This window comes from Podarcis bocagei, assembly GCF_964188305.1.
Source record: "Podarcis bocagei genome assembly, chromosome: 10".
Taxonomy (NCBI): domain Eukaryota; kingdom Metazoa; phylum Chordata; class Lepidosauria; order Squamata; family Lacertidae; genus Podarcis; species Podarcis bocagei.
Window position 1 is genome coordinate 39,861,352 of NC_138135.1, and position 23,978 is coordinate 39,885,329.

The window sequence follows — 23,978 nt, forward strand, 5'->3', positions numbered from 1 at the left end:
AGTAGCCAGCGAGATGCTTCTGACAATATAGTGGAACTTCATATATTCATATGCAAGAATGAATAATTTTGCATACAAATCTGTGTATGAAAACACTTGGAGAATATGTTGAAGGCAGCAGTTGTTGATAATAGACATTCTGACTGCAAATGGAATCAGCTGAAATTTGATAGGACAGGTGATTTTACCATGGAAATGCATGGTTCTGGAATAGGGTGACCTCTATTTGAGAGAATGGTCCTTTATTTGAAGAGCTCCCCAATCCCAATTAGTGAACCCTAAGAACAGGGGAAGCCTCAAACTCTCCCATCAACAGCTAGCGCTTGAAGAGCCATCTGAACAGTCACACAGGTCACCTGATAACATTCCTCCTTACCCCACTATGGTGAAACATATTCTATTTCTATTTAAATTGTGGCGATCTCTTCAAAATGTGCATCTATGCATACAAATAAGACATGCAGCTTTAAGACATACACTACATGGAGGTCCTGAGTTATGCAACTGGCACCTCCATTCAATCCCTGCTAGGTCTGAAAGTGTGAGCCAGGGCGGCACAGAGTCAAGGAAAGCAGGATCCAGTGAGAAAGTTTGACATGTGGGCGGTGTGCTGGTGGTAGGAAGGGAGCAGACAGGTGAGCTTTGGATTCGCCAAAAAGGAAACCAAAGAGAACAAGGAGGTAGTCTCTCTCTCTCTCTCTCTCTCTCTCTCTCTCTCTCTCTCTCTCTCTCTCTCTCTGATTATTATTTATTAAATTTGTATACCACCCTTCATCCAAAGAAAACAGGGCAATTCACAACATAAAAATACAAAATAAGAACATATTGTATTAGCAATCTGACTTAATCAGCCAAGCATCTCTAGGGCTATAATCTGAAAAATTCCCTCACTAGTTCATGATACAGTTCACATTCCATAGTACATTACTACGTATGTTGGAATATTTTGTGCAGAATCATTTTGAGCAAGGATGCATTATTCTGAAAAAATAATGAAATATTTTCGCTGAATCCTTTGTTGAGTGCTCATTCTACGGAATACTGGGCTGTGTTTCGTAGCACAGTTTGAGTGCACAATTGAATATTTTCCTTTGTACATCCTTGAGCTGCTACTACTACATAGAACATGAGCATCTTTCTTAGTTTATTTTCAGCTGCCACACCTGAAAGTAACAACATAGCATGGGACTCTCTCCTGCTGAAACCTGTAAGATAGGAATTTTTTTAAATGAGTTTGGCTGAATTATTATTTATTACATTTTTATGCAACCTTTGCTTTTCCTTCCATCCTTACGGTGACCCTGTGAAAAAGATGTTGAATAGAGGCTGAAAAAGAGTGACTGGCTCACGGTCAACCAGTAATCTCCTTGGCTGAATGAAGGTTTGAACCTGGGTCTCCCCAGTCCTACATGCTAACCCCCACTTGCTGGATCATCACCTTTTCGTGGTGAGTGGGCTTGCATGTTCCTATGACCCTTGTGAGTGAAGCCATCGGGAATCTCGTACTCCCAGCAGGGTCACCCAAGGTGGTAAGGTCAGAGGGAAGGAGCTAGACAAAGAATGATCCAAGAAGTCCTCAATGGCAGAACAGGCGGATAACAAACAGTATGTTACAATGGCTGTGAAGGCCATGATCCTACACTTTGTCGAAGGGAAACTTCCCACTGGAGTAGAAATCATATATCGAACAGATGGAAAGCTTTTCAATCTGAGCAGGCTGAAAGCAAAGAGTAAGGTTACCTTAACTTCTGTCACAGAGCTTCAGTATGCTGATGACAACGTAGTGTGTGCACGCTCAGAGGATGACCTCCAAACCATCCTAAATATCTTTGCAGAAGCTTACGAAAAGCTTGGCCTATCACTCAACATCCATAAAGCCAAAGTGCTGCACCAACCAGTACAAAATAACTCCTCTGCAGTGCCACAAATCCAACTCAATGGTGTAACGTTGGAAAATGTCGATCACTTCTCCTACCTAGGCAGTTATCTTTCCGCAAGGGCCAACATTGATGCCGAAATCCAGCATCGCCTGAGCTCTGCAAGTGGGGCTTTCTGCCGATTGAAGTGCAGAGTGTTTGAGGACTGGGACATTCACAGGGAAACCAAAATGCTTGTTTACAAAGCTACTGTACTACCAACCTTAGTATATGCTTGTGAAACATGGACCACTTATAAACGCCACCTCCAACTCCTCAAAAGATTCCATCAACGGTGTCTCTGAAATTTTTTACACTCACTTGGGAAGACAGGCGAACTAATATCAGTGTACTGGAAGATGCAAAGATCACCAGTGTTGAAGCAATGATACTTCAACATCAACTTTGTTGGACTGGTCATGTTGTGCCTGATGATCGTCTTCCAAAGCAACTGCTCTATTCCAAACTTAAAAATGGACATAATGCTGGTGGTCAACAAAAGAGGTTTAAAGACTATCTCAAGGCAAATCTTTAAAAATGTAGTATAACACTGACAACTGGGAAACACTGGCCTGCGAGCGCTCCAGTTGGAGAACAGCCTTTACCAAAGGTGTCGTGGGCTTTGAAGACACCTGAACTCAGGATGCAAGGGAGAAACATGCTAAGAGGAAGGCATGCTTGGCAAATCCACACCATGATCAACTCCCGCCCGGAAACCAATGTCCCCAACAGTGGAAGGATGTGTGGATCCAGAATTGGCCTCCACAGTCACTTATGGACTCATTGTTAAAACCGTGTTTATGGAAGACAATCTTACTTGGCTACAAGTGATCGCCAAAGAAGAAGACAACATGCTAACCACTACACCAAGCACCACTTTGGCTCTGACTCACATCCCACTGCAACAATCTTAGACCACAGGGTCTCCTAGGACCAAATTAATGCAGCTAATTCAGAAAAAGAGACTTCAGGATTGCATCCTCTAGCTAAAAGAAATAAATATAGTTTTAACTGTATGAGCTAGACTCTTTTATAAACATTGGCTATTCCTGGACTCCCAAGTGGCTAGCTTGGTGAAATAAAATGAAAGCTCTGTTACTTTTAAATATTAGGTGGAACAATCCAGAAACATTGCTGTTGTAGCAAAACATAACAACACACTTTATTTTCTGGGAATTGCACAAATTTAAAAAAAGAAACATACACTACTGTGGTTCAGTACATGGCTTTGGCAATAAGGCAGAATGCTTGATGGTTGACCAGCCAAGTGAGTCAGGGGCAGAAGGTCATATTTACTGTGGTAGATTTTTTATTTTTATTTTAAATGTGGTTTCTCATCTGATCCTATTCTCCCTCCTATTCTCCTTAAAGCAAAAGCCTGAATTTTGATTCCCCTCTTCCAGTGTGAAATTTACATGTGAAGTTTACCCTGTTTTTACACACAAGGGGCCTGATCCAGACATGCTTGTGAACAGCGTGGTATGCTGCACAGCCTTTCTTTGTCCAAAGGTCCCCATTTCCATATTCAGATAGGTGGTGGGGCAAGGAAGCTTGACAACTTGCTGAAAAGTTCTTTCTTTCTTTCTCCCCCCTCCTCCTCCTACTGCAGCAGCATTATTGGGAAACATGCCAGAGTCTGGCTTGCTGTGGCAGCTGAACCTGAGCTCATGGTTTTTTGCTCTCCAAACCCACAAACCCAGGTTCAAACATTGCAATAAGCCAGACTCTGCAGCAGGAGTAGGAGCAGGGCCACTGTGGACCTGTAAACTCATGTTCCCTGCAGTGGCCAGCTCTTCCTCTGCTCTTCCTTCACTAGCCACAAAGGACCTTTACTGCATATTTTCCCCACACTCCTTTGAGTAAAATGGAAACTTTATAATACACTATCATTAAAACCGCACAAGTAATTTTTCCTGGATTAGCGAAAAGCAAATACACAAAGGCAACTGTAAGGTATGTATTTACTGGGCAAAAATGATCTAAAGTGAAAGACTTTTCCAGGCACAATTTTTATTCACTCATTTCAAATCTTACATTTGGACCAGCTGTGGACCTACGTTTCTGGGGCCCTGAAGCTTGAACTGCTATGTGGGCCCTTTCACAAGCAGCAATGAGGTCTAGGTAACCACTATTATCTCCTTCAGTGAGGCTGTGCCACGACAGATCACCGCCCTTTTACAACATTACAACCCAGTGTTATTTTTCTAGAAAAAGGGGTGCCGGAAGTCCCCACGAACTCCTCCCTTGTTCTCTGGCACCCACCTGAGAGGTGTTAGAATTGAGTTCCAGCTGGAAAAAACCCCGATGCTACTGACCCTCAAACTTTGGGATTGTTGAAATATATACAACTAAAAATTAATCAATACTAGATCCATTTTTTTAAAAGCAATGTGAACTAAAGTTTCTTCTGGGGCTACTCTGGGTTTAGAGCCCCTGTTATTACTTTCCTAGCAGATCTGTCCCTCATTTGGACATCTTGTTTGCCATACCAAGAGGGTCCAAAATCCTAGATTTCACATTGATAGGACACATGATATTGATGCTATCTAAATAATGGTGCCTTTTCCCAAACTGTATAGTGGTAAGGTGCTAAAAATTTGCTTTGCCTTATGTGGAAAGGTTTTACCCAATGGTCTATGATCACGAGAGTCCTGTGGATTGCAGTGGTTTTCCTACATTTCAGGGAATTCACATATAGTTATAAACTAAGTTTAAGCATCTTACATCAAAGATAATTTAAATGTGCAGTTGGGTTTGCTTGTTTTTTTAGTCCCAATCACTGTGTTGATTGTTTTTAAACTATCAGAGATCAATTTAATAATGTGTCCTCCTAATGTTTTTGCTGCTTCTGCTTCTTACTAGGTTTTGAAGACATCTCTGGTTACACGTGTACGGACACATGAATCGTATCTCTAAATAGCTCTGATTAGACTGTGTGGAAATGCCTCAGAGATGCCTTCTTCCTTTCCCACAATAACTTTCCAGAAGACAGAACATCTTGCTGTCTGGACAAGTTAAACCTTTGGATGAGGTAATATGAAAATTCTTCTACTGCTCTTATTTCCACTTGTGTATGTTTTTCCTGGCTCAGAATCAGTGACCCAGTTATTGTAGTTCCTTAGTTCTTGTACTTCTTCCAAAGTATTTTGTTTATCTTCGAGCCTACGAGCTCATGTGTGTGCACACACGTTTTTCCTTTCCTGCCCTTTTGCCTCTTCCTCACAGTAGATCTGAGAGGTGTGGGAGGTTGACAGCAATTACCATACGCTAATGCTGCACTTTGTGCAAAAGAGTGAACTGTGGGAAAGGGCAATGAATGCAAGGAGCGAGGAAACAGGTCCACCAGATATCATGGGCCAATCTCCCTTGCTGTGTTTGGGTCAATATGTGGGAGCTCTTGTACCTAAGACTGAACTTAGGCTTAGGAGGCAGGTAGATTTTAAGGGGTCCCACTACTTCCCTATTTCTCAGACTTGAGATAGACTCAGTGGTGTAGCGTGGGGGTGTATGGGGGCAGTGGCCCCAGGCATGAAATCGTTAGGAGCACAACATTTCAACACCTGGTGCTGTCTCAATACAGCTGTGTGCTTCCATCGCTGGGTTCTGTTAAAAATGGCTTTTCCATGCCAGTCAGGAATTAACGTCCACAGACAAAAGAATGACTCTCCTTCTTCCTCCTCCTCCTCCTCTTCTTCTTCTTCATCTCTCCAACTGCAATCTCCAGAGTGACACAGACTCTATTTCATACATACCCCCTCCATTTCCCTCCCACCCACCCCCAACTCTGTGCAGCCTCGGGTGATGGCAACCCAAGCTACACCACTGGATAGACTTACTGCAGGAAGCACGCACCATCTGGAGAGGATGTTTGAGCTTCTCTGTGACTTCTCCCCAAATTCAATGTTCTGTGTTCCTCTTTTGTGTGGAGTAGGAGGTAGAAGCAATGTGGGCTTTTGTCTCTTTGTGGCATTGGCTGACAACAGAATTAGTAGAAGTCAACTTGTTTATATGCATTCCCATTTGTGTTAACAAATAAGCCCTGTGCATCTAATGGACTCTGAGGACATATCATGTCCACATCTATGCTTATCATTTCTTGAGGTGCACTGACAATATTGTGCAGAAGACAAAGCGATACTTTTGCAGCGATGCCCATTTCCCATAATAATTTTTCAGACTCTTTGCTGGCCTAGCACTTGAAAGCCTGCACTTGAAAGGTTTCTAATAGCCTCTCAGGCACAATTAAAGCTGCTGCTGCTGCTGCTGCTGCTGCTTCTTCTTCTTCTTCTTCTTCTTCTTCTTCTTCTTCTTCTTCTTCTTCTTCTTCTTCTTCTTCTTCTTCTTCTTCTTCTTCTTTAAAGCCTAAGTGGTTTTGGTCCACTGGCTTCAAAGAGCCAGCATGTCCCATCACGTTCTTGCTGATCCGTTGAGTAGGGCCTCTTGATCATGCCACACATCATATGCACCAAATCCATACGCAGACACAATTTTTTACACAAATAAGGAATAACCTTTCGTTGGAGACTTGCAAATATTTGGGGAGGGCTTTACAGTCTTTTTGCAGCATGGGATGGGTAAATAGGTGGCTGACATTGCAATCACTTACCTGAGAAGTCCCAAGGAACAGAATGAGCTTATTTCTGAGTAAACGTGCATAGGATTGCACTGAAAGAATATTTGGAAGGACTAGAAAAGCATTGCATCATTTATTATATAATGAAAGATGCTAATATGTGCTATCAAAACCAAATCTTGCATGCATACCCTTCCAAGTGTCCCAAAGCCAAAGCTCTAGTACTGCCCATTACTGGCTTTGGTCCCACCAAAAGCTACCCCACAGCCCCATGATAGGTTATCCATAAAGAAAGGTGGCCCTAGGAAGAAAATACAGTGGTACCCCGCAAGACGAACGCCTCGCGAGACGAAAAACTCGCAAAACGAAAGGTTTTTTCGTTTTCGAGTTGCCTCGCAAGACGAATTTCCCTATGGGCTTGCTTCGCAAAACGAAGCTTGCCCCGGGGACAGCGGGTCTTCTCTTTTGAAGCAAGGGGCTGGGGGGAGATCGCTTCCCCGCTTCCCCCGGACGTCTTTTGCAGCAAGGGGCTGCAGGGAGATCGCTATCTCCCCCCAGCCCCTTGCTTCAGAAGAGGTTGGGGGCAGCGGGAAGCGAAGCGCTTCGCTTCCCCGCTTCCCCCGGACGTCTTTTGCAGCAAGGGGCTGCAGGGAGATCGCTATCTCCCCCCAGCCCCTTGCTTCAGAAGAGGTTCGGGGGCAGCGGGAAGCGAAGCGCTTCGCTTCCCCGCTTCCCCGCTTCCCCCGGACGTCTTTTGCAGCAAGGGGCTGCAGGGAGATCGCTATCTCCCCCCAGCCCCTTGCTTCAGAGGTCCGGGGGCAGCGGGAAGCGAAGCGCTTCTTCCCCGCTTCCCCCGGACGTCTTTTGCAGCAAGGGGCTGCGGGGAGATCGCTTCTCCCAGTGCTCCGAAGCCGGGCGGGGGGCAGGGGACACCTCCCGCCGCCGCGGGGACACCTTTTGAAGGCAGGCGGGGGGGAGCAAAGACTTTCGCCCCCCGCCCGCCTTCAGAAGAGGTCCAGGACCTCTTCTGAAGGCTGGCGGGGGGCAAAAGTCTTTGTCCCCCCTGCCTGCCTTCCCAGGGGCTTTTAAATCGCCCCGGACAGCGGAGAAGTCTTCCGCTGTCCGGGGCGATTTTAAAATGCCGCCCGCCAGCATTTTAAGATCGCCCGGACAGCGGAGAAGTCCTCCGCTGTCCCGGGTTTTTTTAAAATGCTGGGGGTGGGAAGAAAAGCCCTTGTCCCCCCCCCAGCCTTCAGAAGAGGTCCGGGGACAGACTGTCCCCGGACCTGGTCTGAAGGCGGTTTCCCTAGGAACGCATTAATTGATTTTCAATGCATTCCTATGGGAAACCGTGCATCGCAAGACGAAAAAACCGCAAGACGAAGAGATTTGCGGAACGAATTAATTTCGTCTTGCGAGGCACCACTGTATTGCCCACCCCAGGCTTCTATGGGTAGAAAAACAGGGGCATCTTATGAAGATAATAGGCGTAGTTGCCCCATTCTCTTCTGAATGGACTCTCATGTTTTTATCAGCTGCATTAGCATAATTGCAGCACAATATACATTTTGTACAGCCAAGGATTCAGCCCCGCATTCCTGCTCCCAAGAGCCTCTTTCTTTCTTTCTGCAGCACCACTGCTGCTACTGCTACGGTCACCACCATTTCCCCCTGGTGTTGATACTGCGCTTGTAACAAACAGTAGTGCAACAGGCAGAAATCTCATGAGAAGACAAGCAGTACTTGTTGAATGTTGGTCGGTCATGCTGTTGCTACAAGCAAGAGGAGCTGCCAGGTGTCAGAGGGCAGGGGCAGTGAGATGGTAACTCTCATGAACACTCAGGATGAAACGGTGAAATCAGCTATGATTAAATGGGCACAAGATGTTGGACATAACATAATGATGGCTGACTGGGAACAGTTATGGACTACAGGTATGAAATTCACGGCATGTAATGCCTTAAGAGAAAATCTAATGAAAATGATTTACAGGTGGTACATGACACCAGTCAAGTTTGCAAAAATTTACCATTTGCCCGACAATAAATGTTGGAAATGTAATGAGACTGAAGGTACATTCTTTCACCTTTGGTGGACGTGCCCAAGGATTAAGACATTCTGGGAGATGATTTATAACAAAATGAAAAATATATTTAAATATACTTTTTTGAAGAAACCAGAGGCCTTTCTCCTGGGCATGGTTGGCCAAATGGTGCCAAAGAAGGATAGAATTTTCTTTATGTATGCAACAACAGCAGCAAGAATACTCATGGCGAAGTACTGGAAGACACAAGATTTACCCACCTGGGAAGAATGGCAGATGAAGTTGATGGACTATATGGAAATGGCGGAAATGACTGGCAGAATCCGAGACCAGGGAGAAGAATCGGTGGAAGAAGACTGAAAAAAGTTTAAAGACTACTTACAGAGCTACTGTAAAATTAATGAATGTTAGAAAAATGTTGGAATGAAGTTATATGGCTTTAGTAGAAATGTTATAAGGAATTAAGTATAAATAGATTAATAGAGTATTAAAGGGAAAAATAAGGTTAGAATGTGTTAAGATAATTATAGGATAGAAAACAGAGGAAGATGGAAAGGAATTGCTGAAACAATTAATAGAAGTGGAATACAAAAAGGGAGGTGTGAAGAGGTCGTGGAAATAAGTGAAAGAAAGATAAGATATTGAAATTGGACTGTGTTTTAAATGGTTTTTGTTTTGTTTTGTTAGTTGTATGTGTTAGTGTTTTGTAGTGTTTTTTGTACTGTATTGTATTGTTGTATTTTTTTTTGTTTTTTGTAGTGTTGTGTTTAATTTGTTGGAAAATTAATAAATATTATTTTTTTTTTAAAAAGAGATGGTAACTCTCATAATAATACTTCTTTTTTTTTTCAAGGAAGGAATATCTCAACAGCAGACAAAGATGCTGGGTGACTCTTTAGCTGTGTAAAATATGTGCAGCATGTCATTCCTAAACTTCGGAACTTAATTCAGGGTTTTGGTACCCCCTGAATTAGACACTCTTGGTGCTAGACAGAAAATTAGCTGGAGACAGCAATCTCTTGGAATGAAGGAAGACTAAAAATTAAAGGTATTCTTGAGTTCCCCCTTCCTCTTTCTTTCTTTTAAAGAATGCATACCTTAATCCATTCAGTGATGGCAGGAGGGATAGATTTTGACTCTACACAAATATCAGATGGTTAAAGCTCCCTGTTTTTCATAAGCAAGACATTCCGGGACTAGTAGGTACATGTTGCCCATTCTAAAGTAGAACATGCTTGGGCCAGTAACAGATAGACAAAGGATAATCTCAGCAGGGAATTTCCTCCTCTGCCTTTCATATTTTTTCAATCGTTTTGTTCAAGTATATGCATGAGGAAACCTATTGAAATGTATCTGGGTGGTTGTTATTGTTATTGTTGTTTAAAAACAGACCTCAGGGAAAGAGCATGTGAACGGTTCATCCATAGATTCCCCCAGTGTCACACTGCAGCTCCAGTCATTGCATGACAGAAGCAGGGGTTGTGCAGTTCCACTTCCTTGCTCAGAAGCAGAGTGATCCAGCTACAAACACATGCACACCCCATCCAAGCAAGCTGTGCAACCCAAACCACAGTGCGCCACAAGCCAAGAGCAGGTCACTGCAGTGAAGCTTAGGCAACCCAAATGGCTCACAAAGCAAGCCAAGACACACAGCTACTGTGTTCCTCTCGCATCAGGACCACTGTGGCATGGAACTGGGAGCAACATAGCATGCATGGCTACACTGGTGCTCAGTCTGCCATCTGGATTCTCTGGCTTGCCAGCACATATTTGCATTACTGAAGAGGGGAGCTGTTACAGGCGGGTTACAGCCAGTTTTAGGCTTATTCATATACTTAACTAATAACCAGGGAGAAATTAATGCAAAGGCATGCCTGGGTGAACAGCAGCATTTCCATCACACCAAAGTGTCTCCATCATTTTGCTTTTTACATTTTGCTGCTGTTCTTCTTTGAGGTTTGTGTGCTCCCTTTTCTGGGGCTGGAGGACAAATCTATCCTAATTTCTTAATGAGGCCAGCAGCAGTATGACTGCCAATATACTCCCTCCCCACCAGTGTTGCATTATCACACTATAGTCTTTTGCATGTTTTCCCACCTTGTGATGTTTTATAGGAAAGTGTAGTCTAGAAATGCTGGAATTATGAGCAAAAAACTTAAGATGTATTTGCAGCATGCATTCATTAGTCCTCGGGAGAAGCCTCACCACTTTCCAGCAGCACGATAAAAGACATTTGTTTATATAAGAGACCCGTTGCGGTGTGGTGGTTAGAGTGTCGGGCGAGGACCTTCGAGGCCAGAGTTTAAATCCCTACTCAACCATAAAGCTCACTGGTTGACCTTGGTCCAGTCACCATCTCTCAGCCTAAACTGACAGGGTTATTTTGAGTGTAGAGAGAGGGGAGAACCATCATGTAAACCACTGTGAGCTCCTTGGAGGGAAAGGAGTTGTAGAAATTTAGTAGTAGTAACATATCCCAGTAGTGATGTATGGACGTGAGAGCTGGACCATAAAGAAGGCTGATCGCCGAAGAATTGATGCTTTTGAATTATGGTGCTGGAGGAGACTCTTGAGAGTCCCATGGACAGCAAGAAGATCAAACCTATCCATTCTTAAGGAAATCAGCCCTGAGTGCTCACTGGAAGGACAGATCAATGAAGCTGAGGCTCCAGTTCTTTGGCCACCTCATGAGAAGAGAAGACTCCCTGGAAAAGACCCTGATGTTGGGAAAGATTGAGGGCATAAGGAGAAGGGGACAACAGAGGACGAGATGGTTGGACAGTGTTCTTGAAGCTACCAGCATGAGTTTGACCAAACTGCGGGAGGCAGTGGAAGACAGGAGTGCCTGGCGTGCTCTGGTCCATGGGGTCACGAAGATTCGGACACGACTAAACGACTAAACAACAACAACAAATATATGAAATCACATCCACCCAATGCATGCTGGCTGGAGCTGATGGGAGCTGGAGTCTAACATCTGGAAGCAGGTTCCTACTGTTGATGTTCAGTGCAGATGAGTTACATTCTTAATGTCCTTCTCTTGAAAGAAACAAAACCTTTATACAGAAACAGAGAGGTGCTTTGCAGAAACAAGAATGGAATGGGAGCCTGGAATTATGCTGGATCACTATATTATAGGCTGTAAAGGAGGATTTGGGGGGAGGGGAAGCCCCCCCTGTGCAACTGCCCCCACTAGGCTCTTCATCTGAATTTGATTTTGCATTTATGCACTTCAGCTCTTTCATGCATTGTATAATAGAGAAATGACAAATTAATTGCATGCTTCTCCCTCCCTTTTGTGGATCTATTTATTAAAACATGTGATGCCAACTCAGCTCTTTGGAATAGATGGTGCAAAGGCACTTTAATAATTACTATCATTCTGGGAAGCCAGCCATCTCTTGGTGATTTTAGCTTTCATTTCATCTAGTCCCTTTTGCCACTGAATAATTCCTTTCCCCAAACCCCTAAGAGACCACAGTAAAAAGAATATGTGGTTCCTATTTTCTCACCAAGTATAAAATGACTTTTTAGCACATCCTTTCTGCCCTGGAAAGGCGCATGCATTGTTTAGAGAGCATCAGACCTGTGCTACATTCGGTGGAAACCATAGTAACAGTATTGCCAGAAAATGGCAAATAATTATTTGGGTCATGCTAGTACATCAAGGAACATAGCAGATGTTAGCTGTATTTCCATTAAAGTTCATTGATCTATTATATCAATAGTGTTGCCATAGAGTGGGGGGAAAGAGGACAGTGAGTTGACCTTTTTAACAATCGCAGTGCTCTGCCTTCACCCTTAGTGCAACATTCACTGTCATAATAACTTTTTGCCAGTGCAATACTTTCTTTGGGTTGCAGCCACTGGACAAGGACAGGAGGGCCACTCAGTTCTCTTGTGTCAGCAGAACACAAAGATATGCTGGCATAGTGGATTTACATGGCTATTGTTGCACCACTGCACTGGCATGCCGATGCCAAGATAACAAGGGGCAAAACATAAGCAGAATTTGGGGGTAGAATGGGGCAGGTGAGTGAATTGCATGGTTGCTCAGAGGCTGGCTCCTCCTGGAATGCTTCCGTCGCATCTAGCAACCACAAAAAGTGCCAGATTAATAAGAAGAATTTTACAACAAAATGGACAAAATATCATTACAACTGCAATATGTAAATTTCAGCAGCGAATACAGAGAATCTTATTGCACAACAGTGATGATTATTGTATTAAATGATGCTCTAAGCAGCTGACAACAACAGACAGATTTCCGGGTAAGGTCCTGTTTTGAAAATCTTCCACAGGTGATCACACACACACACACACACACACACACACACACACACACACATTCCCATGAGGAACTGACAAACAATCATACTCCCAAATTAGTTGCAAAGGGTGGCATCCACATGTCAACCAAATATTTGGCTCCTCACAAGCATTTTAAGGCCCTGATTGCAGTTTTCACAACTGGGAGGACTTCAGGAATGTTTTCTCTCCAAAAAGGTTATTAAGCATAACGGAAACAAAACTATGATTATCTTATTCTGAAGTGTATTCAGAGTCCATAATGACAAACCACCAGCAACGGGACAGTCCCAGCATGGCTGTGTTGGCTGGGACTGGTGAGAGTGGTAGTTCAAAACATCTAGAGGGCCCCAAGTTGGGGAAGGATGCCCTGCAGGTACCCCGGCGCAGGTGGAAGCAATCTTTCTCAAGTATTCACCTGCCACCCCCTCATCTCCAGCTTGTTATAGGGACCATCTCTCTTGCAGCTGCCAACCATGGCTCATCACCACCCCTAGGTTTGTATTGTCTCCCTGCAGCCATTCAGTCTGTGGTACTGCAGGGACCACTGTAATAGCAGGTGTATGAAAATGCTGCATGGCAGACCCAATGAAACAACAAGAAGTAACTTTTCTTACTACCATATTTCCATACTGCTTTGCCTGTTAAATGACTGCCTGTCATGCCCTGTAGAAAGGCACCACTAAAATGATGATGATGGTGATGGTGATGGCAGTAACGTTAGTCACGGGTATTGCTTTCAGAACTCACTCCACTAATGTTGTTCAATAATATCTTAATTCTTCCTTCTGTGCTTCATCTGATCTAGTTAGAGCTGGGCACAAGTGGCCTGTCAAAATGCACCTCCCTGTTTTTGTGAGCAGAGAAATTGGAGGGACATTTTCCATGAATTTTCAGGGGGAAAGGAGATATTCTTAAACAGCTTTGGGGGGGGGCTCACCATTAGCAGTGGCAGCAGCAGGGAAATCCAATTCTATTGTGTGGTGGGGCAGATCTGAGAGTAACTCACGTGTGGTGAGGTTTTGTTTTGTTTTTTTTTACCTCTGGTTTATTGCATTATTTGCAGATAATCTTGCTAGAGATCTAGCTGTTCCCAGAAACACACCCTGAAATCATCCCAGACTCAGAGGTAACTTTATGTCCACTCACATAAAGAACATACACAAGCTCTTTCACAAGCTCCTCTGTGACCTTTTCACATCCAGAGTTCATCTTCCAATGTTATAATTTGTGAGGTGGGTGTGAATTGGGGTTGTGTAAATCTGCCATACTGCTGAACATTATGAATTCCAGTGAAATGTTCCATCTTTAATTTCAGACTACTGCAGTTTCATTTGGACATGTGTTTCTTAATTCTACAATGTTACAAAAAAGGATAACCGTTCCTAGGAATTTATCCCAGAAGTTGCCAGTTGTACTTATAGCCATCAAACGTCACTACTCATTTTCCGCAATCCGTTTGTATGTGTGTTTTTAATGCCTCATTATGGCTTTCTGAGCCACCTTTGTGCAAACTACAGCTAGGAGAAATAAAAAAATTCCTTCCAGTAGCACCTTAAAGACCAACTAAGTTAGTTCTTGGTATGAGCTTTCGTGTGCATGCACACTTCTTCAGATACCTGAAGGTGTATCTGAAGAAGTGTGCATGCACACGAAAGCTCATACCAAGAACTAACTTAGTTGGTCTTTAAGGTGCTACTGGAAGGAATTTTTTTATTTTGACTATGGCAGACCAACACGGCTACCTATCTACTACTACAGCTAGGAGAGGTTGCTAGCTGACCATGAATATTGTGCATTATTTTAGTGTGTTACACAAAAATCCATACAGTTGCTGTTCAGATCTTTTGATGTGGCCGACATGCAAGAAAATCCAACCTATTTGTGTTATGTTTTAAACGAACATCGAACAACTACTGGAAGCATGGTGGGATTTTAGTTTTCTAAACCCTTGATGACACACTTTGAAAATCATGTTGCCCTGTGATATTACATTGCAATCACTATTTGATTGATTGATGAGACCCTAATGTGCAGGGAGGAGTGAAATGCATGAACCAATCACAGAGAGAGTGCATGCAAAAGGTCAGGGTGGAGGAGCCCTTCACTTTGTTTCCTGAAAGATATTGGATATTAAATGTCAGATACAATCTTTGTCATGAAAATGAGGTAACAAGGCACGGATGTAACCCTACTCTTCGAACGACAGTCGTGTCATTTGCTGTTGTTAGGGCTCAAATAGAGCAGGGGGAGGGGAGAGAAATGTATCACACTTCATTCAAACATTTAAATTAAGACATTAATTTAGGGATGGGAAACAGAGGCATGGAATCCAGCTTAGGGAGACTGCTTACAAATATGGTTTGTAAGCACAAATACAGTATTACACATACTATACAGTATGTATTCTTGTTTCTCTCTTAAGCCTTGGGAAGGCGTTTGAGCCTAAATATTTTAGGGGGATAGTGGGCATTTGTCCCCCTCCCTGAAAACCTCCAAACCTACAATTAATTAACTTCTGTGGTTTTGCAGGACCAGAAGTTAGTTGCAGAGGAGGTTCATAAAGGAGGGTCACCTAATTGCTTAGGCAATCTGGCAATTTTTCCTATACATATTCCTGCATCAAGCTGCTTGCACCAAGCTGCTGAAACACAGAGCAGGATGGTATGGAGCAGTGTTTCCCAACCTTGGGCCTCCAGCTGTTTTCGAACTACAATTCCCATCATCCCTGACCACTGGTCTTGCTAGCTGAGGATTATGGGAGTTGTAGTCCAAAAACAGCTGGAGGCCCAAGGTTGGGAAATGCTGGTATGGAGAGTTGCCTAGTTGTTGTCAGGAGCCGGAGTCAGGAGTAGGTCAACAATAAAAGACCCAGTGTCAGTGAAGTTAACTGTTTTTTCAAAGAGACCAAAACAGCGAAGGGCTAGTGATCACAGCAACTCTTCCCCATTGAGGTCTTGCCCCAATGAGAGAGTTGCCAGGACTGAAGGCCCCCACTTTACCACTGCTCTCTCATACTCCTCCTCCCCCAGGTGGTTCCCAGGCAATTTCAGGCTCCTTTGTCTATTCCAGGCATTGGCAAACTCGGCCCTCCAGGTGTTTTGGGACTACAGCTCCCATAATCCCTGAGCACTGGTCCTGTTAGCTAGGGATGGTGGGAGTTGTAGTCCCAAAACATCTGGAGGGCAGAGTTTGCCGGTGCCTGGTCTAGTCTCTCTTAGTTTCTCTTCATGTTCTGGGAGACCAGGCTTCTTCAGCAGACCGCCTCCACTTGCCTTCTGCCTCTGATTCTGGGCTGCTTTCTGCCATAGCCACTTCCTGCTCACTAAACCCTGTTACCTCTTCAGCTTCCAACACCGTTGTCTCCCATTCTTCTTCCGCCTCCCTCTGACCACTTGTCATTGTCCCACCACCAATCTCTTGGCTCTGAGTCTTCTTCCCACGGGGGTTCCCCAGCTTGTGCCTCGCACCACTCCTCTGCATCCAGCCAGTCCGTGTCAGTTGTCTAGGCAACTGGGTGACGCTCCCACCCTATTTTCTGATACTGTACTGTTCATTTTCCACATCATCCTTTGAGGGGGTTTTCTTCCACAACTACTGTATAAACATTTGCAATTATTCTTTACATATTTTACCCCAAAATATGTATTTTAACCTAAAATATACATTTTGGCATGTTGGCTTTTTTGAGCTAAGGACACAAAAACCAGAGTTCAAGAAACAGAAGGGTAACTGTGTTCCAATCCACATATTAGCCCAGGCCAGCAAATCAAGTCACTTCAACTTCTGAACTAAATGTTCAAGCATCCCTACCACAACTAACCATCAGTGAAAGGCCGGGGGTGGGGTTCCGCTTTGTAGCCCATGAAATTAGGGGGTTGTGTTTTGGCTCAGGCCTAACTATACTGGGCATGAGAAGAGTTGGCTTTTCAGTCGAACAAATAGGAGAAATAAAGTTACTTCTGGGAAAGAAAGTGAGGAAGGAGATCTGCTAACCTTCACACACACAAAAAGACAGCCTCTGAATTTGTACACAAATCCACCCACTGTGCTCAGCAACTTTTGTCACTCTCACAGGAGAACCCAGTATGCTTTTTTTTACTCTGACTGTCACCTTTCATTGTCTGCTTCTTAAGCATTTCTGGAGGTGAAAAAGGCCCCAATTCTCCCCTGCATTTCTCACCATTCAGACTGTGAAATATTTTGCAGTTATGTCAGAGAGGTGTAAATAACAACTCAAAGAACACTGCAGTCCAGGAGCTACAAACTTTAAAAATAACCATAACAGGGGGCCAAACAGATTCTGAGCAGCAGCTATCTATACCAAGAGGTAAAAATTAAAACAAAATAAAATGCAAGGCGCAAAACAGTCCTGCTGGCACTACAGGGATCTGTGTGTGAATCTAGGGACACAGCCGTCAAAGTTGAAAAACAATTTCCCCTTCCCCTGAAACGGATGCTTTTTTTCAGGCTCTGAAATATCTCCCAAAAAGCCAGTAATAAGAAAATCGAGATTGCTGGGATATGATGTCAACCCCACTTGCCATGCCACCCACCTAAAACCAATTTGCCTTGCAGATGCAGATGCAGATGCAATCAAAAGCAGCTTAGACTTCAGATGTGGAGGGCACCGTAAGCACAAGGGCTTTCCTGTCTCCTCTGCCACATCTTCAACATGAGGGAGGAAAAGAATGAGACAGTATAGAAACAGAAGGCATGAGCCATTTGTTTTTCCTATTCTGCCCCCCTCCCCCAGGCCGCTGATACTTTCAGACTGTTTCCATAGAACAAGATTTGATGCCCATTTTGGTTGCTTGTCCCCTCATGGGTGTCTTGGCATGTACACCTCATGGGGACACATTTATTTCATTTATATCCTGACTTCTCTCTAAGAAGCTCAAGTGAGTTTCATGGTTGAGCGGGGACTAGAAACCCTGTCTCCCAAGTCTTAGTCCAACACTCTGACCATACACAAGGCGCCACACTTGCTGTAACTTCAGCAGCTATGGGAACTCCTGAGATAATTAATGCTAGAACCTTCCTCTGCTGCTGATCCAATCAATGCCTCGCTGTACACTTATTGACTGGCCATGAAAAACTGAAAAATTCAGGTGCTTCCTCGCTTCCCTCCTCCAAAGCTCAACTGTGCCACAAACTTACCCTCAGTCTTTGCTTCTCTTCCTCTCTCCCTTCCTGGAAAGCCTTCAAGAGTTATCCATTTAATTACTATTTCCCTATGTTTTCTCAATAAACCTTTGCTTCTGGAAGAGTGTCTCCCTTAAATACTTTACTCTGCCATCCTGACTATAAAATAAAAATCAGATAGGCATCCTTGGCTCCTCTGTCTTTTGGCTAGAGTGCTAGTTTCAAAGCCAGCTCTACTGGAGAGTTAGCAGCCTGTTCATCAGCAGTATAGAGCCAGGGTCTAGCAGTGGAAAGTGGTTCCTTTAGCACAGCCGACCCCAACCTGGGGTAGTTTTCAACTACAACTCCCATCTGCCCCAGCCAGCACACCCATACTTCCATCAGCCCTAAGGTGCTGGACCTGAGAGGAGTTGTAGTTGAAAGCAACTGAAGGTCACCTGGCTGAGGAATGCCACCCCAGGACTTCTTTGAACACCCAGAACACTGAAGTATCCTGCAGACATGTTCAGCGGCACGTGTCCTCCTGGTCTTTGTTTTTTAGTGCTCTTGTCTCCTTAAGCAACTTCTGTTAGGAGCTTGGCTTCTTCTTCTGAAGCAAGGTATGACAGCAGTACCTTGATCTTTGGGTGGGGATGGTGGAAGCAACCATAACAGTGCTGGGCCTCTAAGAAAGAAAAGGAAAAAGATTACAATGGCGAGATGGGAACAGTGGACAGAGCTCCTGCAGCTTTAATAGCTGTGTGAAAGAGGGAATTTCAGCAGGTGTAGCTTGTCATTGAATAATTAAAGGTGCAGGAGCCCTGTCTTCTTAACATAAGGAGAGGACTGCTGGATCATCAAGCCAATGGTTGATCTAGTCCAGTGTTTTCCAAGCTTTGTTCTCCAGCTTTTTTGGGGACTACAGTTCCCACCATCCCTGACCACAGGTCTTGCTAGCTAGGGATGGTGGGAGTTGGATAACAGCTGGGGGCCCAAGTTTGGGAAACCCTGATCTAGTCCAACACCTTGTTCTCACAATGTCCATCCAGGTGTCTGTGGAAAACTCTCAAGCAGGACTCATGCACAGGAACACTCCTGTCCCCCTGGGTGGCTTCCAGCAAGTGGTATTCTTTTCTGAGAGCATTGCCTCCCCACCCCATCCTTTATATCCTCACATTGGCATTTATTAGCCAAGTCCAGCTGCTCTGAAAGTGAGTCTTGTGACTTCTGAATCCCAAGTGGAACCATTGCCAAGAGCTCCCTCCTGGCAGTTATGGGAGACCTGCCAACCCAGACAGTAGCCAAAGCTGGAACACTGAAACAGGCACGGCTGCTGTTCCACTGACTCTCGCCCGTCCTGAATTCCAGCCATCGCTTTCTTATTACTAAGAATTCCTTAGTGCTGCACAAGCATTTGTTTAATGAGAACCAGATTTGGGTCATAAACCTTAAGCGTATCAAGCCTTTTTTTGTTAGCTAATGTTTACCTTCTAAGTGAGGGTTCTCTCCCCCCTCCCACTGCCGCCTGCTCTCTCCCTGCCCTTTTTTGTTTGAGTAAAAGGGCACTGCTATAAAAGGCATGCATGGAAGCAAAGGAACCAGAAAATACTCTGAACTGCATGTGACTTGCAGCTGCAGGGTTTCCCACAATATCGAGGGCTGCCTCAACAAAGTGGCTTATGTGCTTTAACAAATATCAGCTGTTTGTCGGGGTGTAATGAACAAACTCGGGCTAGAGCGACAACTGCTTCAAGTAATTATGAAGACAGCTTGCAAACTATAGCCCCGCTTGTTTTGAGCCCCCAGTGACGGCAGCCTGAATGCTGTTCCTGCCAGCTTGATTTCAAAGCATGTTTCTTTCCATATTTCAAAGGTCAGTGTGCGTGGTGGTGGCCAGCAAGAGGCTGTGGGTGTCAGGGAGACAAAGGAAGCCCTCTGAGGGTGTCCAGAATTCTGCTCCGTTATTAGGAGCCTGATAATGTTAACAGTGACTAGTTTGTCTTCATTATGACTAAAGCTGAGAATGGTGTCCCTTGTGTGAGGTGCTAGGCAGATGCATTGGCTTGGTTCAGATATAATAAAAAGCCACCATTTCCTGCTATATGAGCCATGGTGAGCCTTGGGTCACACACTCTTCACACACCAGAAGATATTGCAAGCATTTGCTTTCAGTTTTAAATTAACCAAAGTTTCTCCATAAAATGTGAACTTGGGGAACCATAATTTGTTTGAATGATGGTTTCAGAAAAAGTCAAGTTCTGAAAGCACGTGGCGTATTCAACTACGTTTTACTCAGCGTAGAACCACTGAAATTAATTAACCTAATGAATACCACTCATGGGCTGGATATGACTGCTTCTCACTAACTATAGTTTAAGCAAACAACAGTTCCCTGAGTTTGAACTACAGGTGAACTGTGGTTTACAATGACCTTCCAATGTACTCTTCTGGGGTGAAAAGAGGAGAGGGGGGAACATGCAAATCTGAGACTTGTCACAACTTACACACGTGGTTTTCCTGTTATGTTTCAACTCTGTCACTGAGTTGTAGGGCTCACAATCTAAATGAACAACACATTGCATATGAAATGAGAACAGTATTTCTTTCCTTGGGCAAAGTAACATGCATTCCCCAATGAATTTATCTTTTGAAACTATCTCCTTCCAAGCTGTTCCAAACATAAAAGCCAATAATAGTGAACAGTTATAGAGTTAAGGAAGAAAGACAAAATAAGGGTTGACCAAGGACGTCCAGATATTGTTGGACTTCACTCCCATCCACCTCAGTCAGTCTGGCCCAATGATCAGGGGGAGTTGTAGTCCTCGATCGCATATGGAGAATCACAAGTTCCCCATCCCTGAAGTAAATGAAATGCAAATGTAAGACATGGCAGAACAAAGGCTTTTCCTGAATAGAGAATGGCGGACAGTTGATGCTCAGGAGATGGAGACTTAACTATGAAGCATATGAAAACTAAGAAAACAGTTGATAGCTTAAGTTTGCTAAGCGGTGTCCAGGCAGATCATCACAGCCCCACCTGAAGTCTTTGCAAGACATCCCACAAGAATGCTGCTGTGCTTACAGTTGCTAATGTCTGACCTTACCAAAGTTTCTCTTATGTACTGTTATCTGCTGGGTCACTTGGCTAAATGGCCGGGCAATGCTTTCAAAGCTGCTCTAACCCTGCCTGCCTCCCATCTTAGTGCAAAGACTTATTCCCAACCTCCTGCTGGAAGGAAACACATATGCACCATGAAAAGAACACAATGCCCAAAGCATGCCACAAAATGACAGCGGGAAACAATACATGAAAGGCCACGCCAGATGTTGCAAAGAAATAACTGTGCAGAACGGCTGCCATGTGTCCTTGCAGTGAAGACTAAGGGCTGATGGGGAGGGTGCATATTTGCAAACACATGGCAAACATGTGACCGGAAATCTCAGTCAGTTGCTTGCATCCATATTGTTAAAGTAGAGGATGTTCTTTAAGTACTGGTTGTCTAATGAAGCTTCCAGCTGCCACTTCTGGTGGCAACAGCCCCAAGCCAGATGTGGGGGAAGTAACACAGCCAAAGAAGAGGAACTTCCTAGTGTGAGACTTTTGCTCTGCAATTGTTTTGCTTCCCTGTCCTCCATCTCTGCTCATCCATGCTGATTTGATGTTAGTCTGAATGGGCAACATTGCCTCTGTGTGGTTAATTCAGTGTACCCAACAGTTACAAAAGCCTCTGTGTAAAGAAACATTCTACTAATGATTCTTCTTTAGGAATTTTATAATTCCCTTTGAGGCGAAAATCACTCTGGCTGAATGTGTTGCTAGTCTTCTTCATATTGTTACAGTTAAGTATTGCCATCTCTTAGGCTTCTCTTGCTGCCGTGCTATTTAGAAATATTTATGAGAAGCAAGTGAGCATTGCCTTAATTTTCAGCATTCACTAGCCATGTACAACTACCACACAGAGAAATCTAATGCAATATGAATTTAATCACTTTCATTAACTTTAATGGGAAAAGCCAGCTTGGTTTTCTAGTTATAGAAGTCATTTTGTGCTGACTGCTTTCAGGCTCTTGGCTGAAATTGAAATCTATATCTGGATAGGAATTTCATATATTAATTTCTAACCATGGACATCTCAAGCTTCCGTGAGGGAAGCAGCATTAATTTAGACCACTAACAATGGGGGAACTGTTGGAGGCTCTGTGTTGAATTAGCAGAGTGGTAGGAATGAAAGGAACTGTTTTGTAGAAGCCTATGCAATTCTATGGTGCTTGTTAGAGATCTATAGAGAGATCCATTATGTTTAATGAAGTGTGCATGCATGAAACTCTTATAAATATAGAATAGCAGGCTATCTGTTGGTGAAAAAAGAGCTTAATGAACTATGTCTCCTTTTTCTAGGGCTGTTTGCATTCTGTACATTTAAAGCTCATTTCCCCCCATCCTGAGAATTATGGGAACTGTAGTTTAGCCCCTCAAGTTACAATTCCATGCACACTTAACAAACTGCAGTACCATTTTCAGGATTCATTTTTTGTGGGGGCGAGGAATGCTTTAAATGCATGGTGTGCACACAGCCGAGGGCAGAGGGCTTTCTGTTTGATGGCTTCATGTTCAGTTTGACCTTGATTTTTGGTTTATCTACATGTCTTCATACAATTATGCTCTGCTCAGGCCTACACATTGCTTTCAACCCATCTAGGTTTCCCTCCTGGTCTGTATCTTATTTGCCAGCTCACTCAGGGCCAAACTGAAATACACATGAATATATCTCAGCCTCTTTAAAACAGATAGCAGATGCAGAAAGGCCCAGGCTAGATATGGACTGCAGGGGAGATGTGTGAGAGTTAACCTTCCCTCCATTTGCCTCAGTGAAAATCACTCTCCCACCCAAGCTGCTGTTTGCTCCAGGAGGAAAGACGTATGTAAACAAATAGCAACCAACTGGTGGGAAGGGAGGCAGATTTTCATTGGGCAAAATAACCCAGGTAGAAGGGTTAATCCCGTCTTTCCTCACACCATCATGATTGTGCCCCTCCTCAGGCAGGTGCTATGATTCGGAGATTGAGATGGATTCCCATTATTCCATCATCGTGTCTAGATTGGTCTTAATATTACTGGCGATCCTTCACCATATAATTTGTTCATAGAAGAGAGGAAATCAGTTTGATACCATGTTCTTGTGAGACACTGAATTAGTGTGCAAGTGAATGAGGAAGCATCAGTTTGGGAAATGGAAAAAATCAAAGTGATTTGCCCTCTCATCCAAAGGTCTCTTTGGTAATTAGGCAGAAACCTATTTTATGTCCAGTTTCTTAGCTTCAATTTTACCACAGCCAAACTGTCTCTTTTTAAATTTAGAATGCATTTTACTGACATTTTTACCATTCTCTCACTTTTGAATTGAATTCATAAATAATCCAATAAATACCTAGAGATCATGCCAGTATATTAAGCTATAGGTGAGATATATTAAATGTGTATTACAAGAAAATTGTTTTGTTTCCACACCACTTTCATCAGGCTTGCTTGATGTAAATTTCACTGAGATCAAAGAGATTTGCCTCCATATAAATATGGTTTCAAGATTCACTAATAAAAGGTTATTATCCTATCATCCCATCCCATCATTATTCTATAAATAAATTTATTTCCATATGTTTATAGAAGAATGGTCAGCTGTGTAGGTTGTTAATGCATCTGTTCAGCTCAAATTTCTGTTTCTATGGGTGGCATCAGACTTATGCAAAATAGACCCACTGAAATCAATAGTGTCAGATCCCATCCTATGAATTTTAGACCACTTTTTCATACCACACTAAAATAAATAAACAAGAGGTGCAAGGGAGGAAGAGGCTAAAAAGTGGTTGAATCAATTTGCCAAATTGAAGAGTATTTCCTTGTAAGTTTTCAGATACTTGCTTTCTCTTGTGCGCTAGCAAAAATTCATATGCCTGCTTCATTTCTCTTTGGATCTCACTGATATGATTGGGACTGACGAGCACCATAAATATG

General features: G+C 43.6%; 1 long non-coding RNA gene across 6 annotated transcripts in view; it reads left to right on the plus strand.

Moving 5' to 3' along the window:
• Positions 1 to 23,978, plus strand: part of LOC308596136 — a 134,608-nt gene that overhangs the window by 76,633 nt on the left and 33,997 nt on the right. For 4 of the 6 annotated variants that reach the window (XR_014012341.1, XR_014012342.1, XR_014012343.1 and 1 more), the window contains one exon: positions 4,779 to 4,947. This is a non-coding gene — a long non-coding RNA (uncharacterized lncRNA). Of the gene's footprint in view, positions 1 to 1,323; positions 1,448 to 3,161; positions 3,184 to 4,778; positions 4,948 to 23,978 lie in introns of those variants that run through there. The other 2 variants (XR_014012345.1, XR_014012346.1) reach the window with 2 other exon arrangements.